Source organism: Meriones unguiculatus, chromosome 11 (assembly GCF_030254825.1).
Source record: "Meriones unguiculatus strain TT.TT164.6M chromosome 11, Bangor_MerUng_6.1, whole genome shotgun sequence".
NCBI classification, from domain to species: Eukaryota; Metazoa; Chordata; class Mammalia; order Rodentia; family Muridae; genus Meriones; species Meriones unguiculatus.
Genome location: NC_083359.1, coordinates 12585653 through 12593679, shown reverse-complemented (window position 1 = coordinate 12593679; position 8027 = coordinate 12585653).

The window sequence follows — 8027 nt, the reverse complement described above, 5'->3', positions numbered from 1 at the left end:
GATGTAAAGTAAATAAACTGAAATTTGAAGAAAACAAAACAAAACAAAACAGCCCATGGCAAAAGATCTGTAAATTTCAGAAGCTGCCAAGAGGAGGGAAATGGAAGATGAAAAAAGCCCGTGCCATTTCAGTTTAACAACCGTGGAAATCCACGACATAGCAACAGGCCATGACGGGGAGGAGGTGTAGAGAAAATCTCTGTGTACTGTATGGAAGAATCACCTGTCAATAAAAAGCTAATGGCCTATTAGCTGAGGCAGGAAATAGGAGGTGGGCGTTCCAGCACAGAGAGATGAACTCTGGGATAGAGTTCAGATGTGAGATTCACCCACACATGAAACTGAGGAGAGGTAACCAACCATGTGGCACACATAGAATAGAATAAATCTGTAAAATAAGTTATAAGCCAGTCAGGGAATGAGCCAAAGCATATGGCCTGGGCATTTATTAGTAAATAATCAAGCCTCAGTCATTATTTTGGGAACTGGGGCATGCACGGAAAAGCCTGCTGTTGCAGAGAGGCTTTTAGAACAAGAATAAGGAGGTCCAAAATAGCAGAAGAGGGGATATTTAAGTTCAGGTTAGCATCTGAAAGAAAGATACAGAAAAAAGGAAAAGTTGAACTTTTTGACGCCAAAAGGGTGACAGGTGCAAGGAATCTCCCAGAACTCAAAGCAGCTTGTAAACCAAAGTGCAGACTCTCATTAGAGGGATAATTATTCTGCCCTTCTCCTTAACATAGTTTTGGTTGGGTCTGCCTTCCTGGGAGTGGTCTCTCCTTCCTGGGGCTGGTCCTTTGGTAAGGTGATTGACCCATCTGACTGCTACCATAGGTCTCCACCATCTCCCCCCCCCCCAAAAAAAAAAAAGAATAGATTCTATTTTCTTGACTAGAGGAGGGTTTTTTTTTTTGTTTGTTTTGGTTTGGTTTAGTTTTGTTTCTGCTATTCTAACAGAGAAGTAATTTTGTTACCGGACTTTGACTGCTTTAACAAGCCAGGCTCAGCCTCAATGAGATAATTAAAAGAGCTACATCTATAGTGAAAAGGGGGAAAAGGAGATGTATTCAGTGTGACCATATTGGAAAGAGGAAGAAAGAGATCCAGAGCCCACCCCCAACTCAGTCTTCAGTGTCCTGACGTGAGGAGTTAGTGTGTGTGTGTGTGTGTGTGTGTGTGTGTGTGTGTGTGTGTGATAGCATTGAGGTCAGAGCACAACTTGTTGAAGTCAGTTCTTTCCTTCCATCATGAGGGTACCAAGAATCAAATTCAAATCATAAAATTTGGCAGCAAGTGCCTTTAACCAGCTGAGCCATTTCTCTGGCTCAGGAAGGGTAAATTCAAGCAGACGTCATAATTAGGCAATTCTGGTCGTCAAGTGGTCCGACCTATCATTGTCTTTGTTCCAGTCTTCCCTGAGAAGTGAATGGAAGAGCTGTCAGAACCATGTGGAATCCCTTTGGGGAGACTGAGAAGGGGCTCCCTCACTGGCTGGCACCAGACTTCAGCCTTTTTCTCCTTTCAATATGAGATTCCTGGGGAAGGGATTCTAATTCCCAGGCCCACTGATCAGGTCCCAAGCTACAGACTGGCAGGAAGTCTGAAGGAAAGGGGCAAATGGATGGGAGAGTATGGTGTGGGGCCATTCACAGGAAAGAGGCAGTAGATGGGAGAAACTAGAGGCCAGAGGAGCTTGAAAAGAGGTCTCAGCTCTCACCAGTCTCAGAGTAGCAGAAGGCTGATTCCAAGCCTGAGTCAGACATGAGGGCCTCACCACTGAGCGTTTTTTGTTTTAGTAGCTCTGGTATCCAGAGTGAGATAGTACTTCTTTAAGATGTCCCCACTTTGGGTGGTGCAAACCTTTAACCACAACGCTAAGGAGGCAGAGGCAGGCAGATTTCTGTGAGTTTGAACCTAACTTAGTCTACATAGTAAGTTCTAGGCCAGCCAGGGTTACATAGTGAGATCCTGCCTCACAAAACAAAGAAGGACTTGTGGGAGGTTTTCTTCAACTGGTGGACAAAAGCAACCAGAACTTACTGTTTGGTGTGAGTTTTGATACGTACAAGGACGAATATGATTCACAAGCTAGCTCAAAGGGATGATGATGCCCATAGGTTTGTCTTGAGCACAAGGTCATGAGGTAAAAATAACTATCTTACTGTGAATGGATGCTTGTTTCAATGCAGCACTGGCATTTCCTACACACAGATCCATCCATTTGTATGACAACAGGTGATCATAACAACAGGTAACCATAATAACCTTTTGAAACGAAGGCATGATTGTGATTCCTGGTGCAGGCAGTACAGTGCCATTTCTAGTTAAGGTTACAGGTGGGGCATGGCCCAATCCTTGAAAAACAGAATCGTGGTCAGAAATTTTTGTGAGGTCTGCTTAAAAACCCAACAGAACTCAAACACTACATCAATGCAGAGGACAAAAATTTATTGTTATCAAGCCTCTACTGATCGATTGATCAATCAGGGCTGCAGAACAGACTCTGGAGCTGCACTGTGACCCTGAAGGGACATTGTACAGCATGTTTAAAGGATGACACCGTAAAGCGAGGGGTGGGCAGTAGCATTGTCCAATCATATTTTGACATAAGGGGTTGAGCAAGGGAGTTTCCATCAAGCAGCATAGGAGTAGGTCCCTGGTTGTGGGAACATGAACTTAGTTTGACCCTGCCAGTGAGATGGAGAAGTTGTCCTTGAGATGTTTGGACTCAGACAACTGTTTCCATAGAAATTGTCCTTGAGATGGCTGGACTCAGACAACTGTTTTCCTCACAACAGAAGCTCTTCGGCTATTGGGAAGTCCCCAGATCAACTAGGGCCTGGGACCTTGAACTTAGTTTCTCCCTATGATTAGGTGGAATCTAAAAACAAAATAGTAATACTTAGAAGTTTCTTTTGCTTGTTCCCAACAGTATGAACCTTTTTTTGTCTTTACTATAAGATGGCTTTCAAGCCTAAAATGGAAGCAGGCTAGTTCATCACTTGTCTTGGGGTGGGGGTGGGGTGACCTTAATAGTCAGTAAGGGAACAACGTGTTGTTATGCTAAGTTCATGAGACCCCCAAAGACCACCAGGAATCGACTCCACTGCAAAACACATGAGGATCTTTTTATTACAAGCTTGAACCCAGGTCAAAGCACTCTCCTTGGTTGAAGAGGAGGAGTGCGGCCCGGCTGTCTAGGGGAACAGGGTTTTTAAAAGGGAAAAACCACAAGCAGTGAGTTACATGCCTTGGTATTACATAATTGAGTATGGGAAATTGACTTTTGAAATGATTGGTTTACTTTAGGCGCCAAGTCCACAAACGATTCTGGCCTGGCCATCTGGGCCAGTTTTCTAGCAACTGTATCTCTAGTGGGCAGGAAAAGAATGTAGTAAGGCTAGTTCCTCCCCCCAGGTGGCTGGACAAGTCCCCCCCACCTGGCTGGCCTTTGCTCAGACTTGTGCTCCAAACCCCAAACCAATACCCCCACCCCAAAACAAAACAACAAAACAAAAAACAATTTTCAGTTCTTTGGTCTCTCAATGTGAAATTCTGTAAATTAAAAAAAAAAAAAGTGTTCATTTTACAATTAAAGAAATGTCCCTGTGTCTTGCAGGCATGCCAGCTACAATCTCAGTCCCAAAGTAAAGAACTAGCCTGCCTCCATCTTAGGCTTGAAAGCCATCTTACAGTAAAGACAATCCGGGTTCATTCCTGTTTATGATTAAACCTCTGTTTCTTGAGGTTTGGGCTACGCCCCACCTGCAACCCTTACTACAAATGGCTCTGTACTGCCTGTTCCGGGAAATGGCAGCCATGCTTTTGTTTTAGGAGCTTGTGATCCCATTAATGTATATCCTTGTCTTCCTCTTTCCTTGTATTTTTCTATCTTTAACGCCTAATTTTCTTGCCCCTGTAAACATGCTTATAATAAGCTGGTAATCTTTTATTTTCCCCCATAAAAGGTGAATGAAAAAAAGGACATGACTGCTCCCAGGTATGTGGGAGCATGGCCAGAGACAGACAAATCTGGCAGAGTCCAGAGTGGACATGACCCTGAGCTGAGTCATGTGAAGGGGGGGGAGAGCAGAGGGAAGCCTTCAATCAAGGGTGGCCAGGGACAGGAGGGTAAAAGGTGGCCAGGGCCAGGTGGGGGAAGGGTGGGACTTAAGACAGAGAAAGTCATGTGGAAAGGTGGCCTCTTTGGGTCAGCTTAACTTGGCCCTTTCCCTGGAGGCCTAGAGACTTGTTCTTAGACATGGCAAGCCTGCCTCCTGGCTGGGATCCTGCTTCCTGGTTGAAGAAGTTCAGTGTAGGTATATGTGAGCCAAAAGGACCCTGTAACCGGTAGAAACTGAGGGATTCTGGGATACCTGGCAGCAAGGTCCACTTTATTATGTTAAATAGACACCTCAGCCATTTGTTAGGTTTGAGACCTAACAAATAAAAAAAAGACCTTGAAAGGCCAGTAAGGGTTGTTCTCTAAAATCCCAATTTAAGGTGCAACAATTGACTGGCCGGTCCCAGGTGCCCCTCTAAAATAAAGCTTCCTTCAATTAGACAACCATGGGTTTAGTCCCTCTCTTCACAATTTTCAGGTTTAATGTTCAGTCACACACAAAAATATCTCTTATTTCTTCTTTCTTTCATCTTAAAAAATATGTAATGATTTATATTTCCTAGTTCCACAGTTAGATTTGACAGGAAAAAAAACCCACATATTTACTGTATATAATATATGATGTTTTGCTGTATGGACATAATGTCTAATTAAATCAGTCTGATTCATTGCCTTACATACTATTCTTTTTATATGTGGTGAGAAAGAAATCCTGGAAAAATGACTATCCACAGTGCCTGTTAGCATGCCAAAGCACACACTGGCCTCCAGGCTGTCAATATCACCACTATCTTCTCTCCCCACCCCCTACCCTAAACTTCTCCAGCTTCTGACTTCCCTCCTCCAGCTTCTCATCCCTAATATAACCCTGACAGTTCCGCCATTTGCTCTCTCGGTCCCCCTTTCTCACTCCACCTTCATGGCCCAGTTCAGTCTGCTGACCATGATAAGTCTACTTACTTTCTTTCCCTGGTCTGGGATTTCTAGATGCCTTTGGCTGTTCTTTTCCTCCTATCTTCAATAAATCCTTCCCCCAATTATACTTTGGAGCTGTCACGTCCTCAGTTTATACAATGAGGACATTTAAAATCCTCATACTAATGTTTAGGTACAGAACATATTATTAATAATCAGAAACACTTCCATTCATATAGAGCCTTGGACCTTCTGATGCTGTCCAGCTGAGGTATGTGATTAACCAGCCCCCTGGTTTCCAGACCTGGCAACAACTCTCACACTTGGCTTCTACAAACCTGTTTAGAAGAACACAGGTGAGTGAGGTCATGAGGCGGCGCTTGGTTTATTTACATTAACCTGAGGTTCTCTGGCTTCACCCATATTGTCGTAAACAGGACACACTTCCCCCTTTGAAGCCTGGATGGTACTGCAGGCACATAGTACACAGAGTAAGAATGAAATGCTAGAACCTAGACTAGACTTCTGCTTAGGCCCTGGTCTGCAGCAGCCCTTCCCCCTTCACAGACAGGGCCAGGCACCTACCAAAGAACTGAGTATTTAGCTTACAGACTTCCAGGTGGGAGGTTCTCATCTGTGGAAATAAGTTTACATGGAAGAGGTATTGGTGTCCACACTTCCTGCTCTCCGCTCTTGCTCTGCCTCCTACTTGGGAATCAGAGGGCCTGGCTGCAGGTTCCTGCTCTGAAAACACTCCGTTCCTCAGAGAATGAAAAGAAGAAACTCATTCTTCTGACAAATGGACCCCTGATACCTTCCTTCAGGACCACCACCATGCTGTCTTTCTCTGTCACTGGGCCCTGAACTCTTGGGAGTCTTCATCATGCTCTTATCCGTGCATCTGTCCGTGACATTAATAACTCTTTTTCTTTAAAGATTTATTTATGTATTTTATGGATATGAGTGCTCTGCCTTAATGCAGCCAGAAGAGGACATCAGATCTCATTACAGATGGTTGTGAGCTGCCTTGTGGGTGCTGGGAATTGAACTTGGGATCTCTGGAAGAGCAGCCAGTGCTCGTATCCGTAGAGACATCTCTTTAGCTCAATTGATAACTCCTTTTATCCTCAACAATCCTTCTCAGTGTCCTCTTATAACTTCACCTGAGACCTGATACACATCCCACCTTTTCTTCCTTCACTCCTCTGCAGGACATTGAGACTGACAGATTATGTGGCCTCTGTTATTAAAGCTGGCATAACCATGGGATATGGAAGTCTTTTCTCACAACTCAGGTAGGCACAACCTAAGAGATCTTGGGTTAGACACTTCTGGAATCCCTGGTCTCTGACAGGAATGAAGCAGATGACAGACAGGACCAAGAACATTTACAACTTTTAGCCAAGGAGCGGTACTGTTAACTTGTGGGGTCAATTTCTATGTCCTCTTCTCAACAGTAGGATCATATGGGGACTTCTTGTAAGAGTGTCAGCAGTTTCTATACCAGTTGTGTGTTTGCTGTTGCGAAAAGTTGTTCGGGCCTTTCGTCCATTTCTAAGGGGAAACCTTGTCCTTTGTATTGAGGTATTTGAGCTGTTTATATGTTGGGAGCTCTGGTCCCTTCCTGATCCCTTTGCAGATTTGCAGTCTGTTGAGGATTTTCTCTCACTCCACAGAGTGTCTCTTCAGTCTGTTAACTGCTTCCTCTTCTGGGAAGGAACATCTTAGCTTCATAAAAATCCCCCTTGTCTGCTTTTTTTTTTTTGCTGCTACCTCTGCTTTTTCAGTCAAAGGAAAATCAATTAATGGATCAGTTGATTAACTCAGCTCCTGGAGCGGACAGTCCAGGGCTGCACTCAACCACCGTCAGAGAAGCTTCTTTTTCCAGTGGAAGGAAGCCAACCTTCCCACCCTGTGACAGGTCCCTCAGCACCCCACCCCCACCCCACTTCCCTTCACCTCTTTCCTAGGGTTCAAAGTCACAGTCCAAGGCTGTACATTTCACAGTGCTCTTATCTGCTTCTCACAGCTAAACCTTCTCATTTTGCACTATGGATACTGGACCGTGAATTCTAAGGTGGTTAATGAATTGGAGATAAGGGTGGATGGCTCCTGGCAAAGAAGGTGCGAAAGCCAAGAGGCCACTTTTATAGCAGAGTCTGGGACAGGGTTACCTCAGCCACTCTTCCCTCAGGTGACACTGGCATAGATCCTGCAGAACAGGGCATGGTCACCGTGAGCTGGTGGTGTCGCTTCAGGAAGAAAACACAGGCCACTGTCACTCCTTCATGGAGAATGGCCTCCGCTTGCTGGATATCTCTTGTCTCTATGGCAGCTTTTTGCTCCCAGGGCAAGGCCTCAGCAAAATCTTCACAGTGACAACTATTCAGATATGTGGTAGCCTGGAGTCACTGTGGGGAAGCTGGCAGGCCCTGTTGGAGGGGCTCAGAACACTTGGGGTGATGTAGGGGTTCCCAGGCAAGGATTTGTATCTCAATCACATTTGTCTTCAGATTGGTCCACAGCACCCCTCGAGAGCACTCCATTCTCTTCTCTTCCTTGAAACAGAAGCAACATTCTGCTGCATGTCCCAGATACTACTTCTCAGGGGCAGAATGACCATCCTCCCGTCTGCCTTCCACATGGGAACAGTCCTTTGAGGAGCCCACCGCCTATTCCCCAGGCTACTGGCTAAGTATTCTCCTCTCAAACGACTCAGGGTTTCCCTGAGCTCTCCTCTAGGTAAGGACCGCCTTGCTGCTCTCCCGTGTTTATTTGTACGTTTTCCCATATTATGAAGGATCCGTCTTCAAGATCCTGAGGAAAACATCCACGGCATAGGGAACAAGCCCAACGTAAAAGTAGGGCTTATTGCAAGAGCAGGTACAGGCAGGTGAACAGGAGGTTTGGGGAGGGGGGGTCAATAGTGACAGGTTCACCATGGAGTAAACACCTGCCAGCCAGATGGTCACTGTGCACTGCCAAGCTG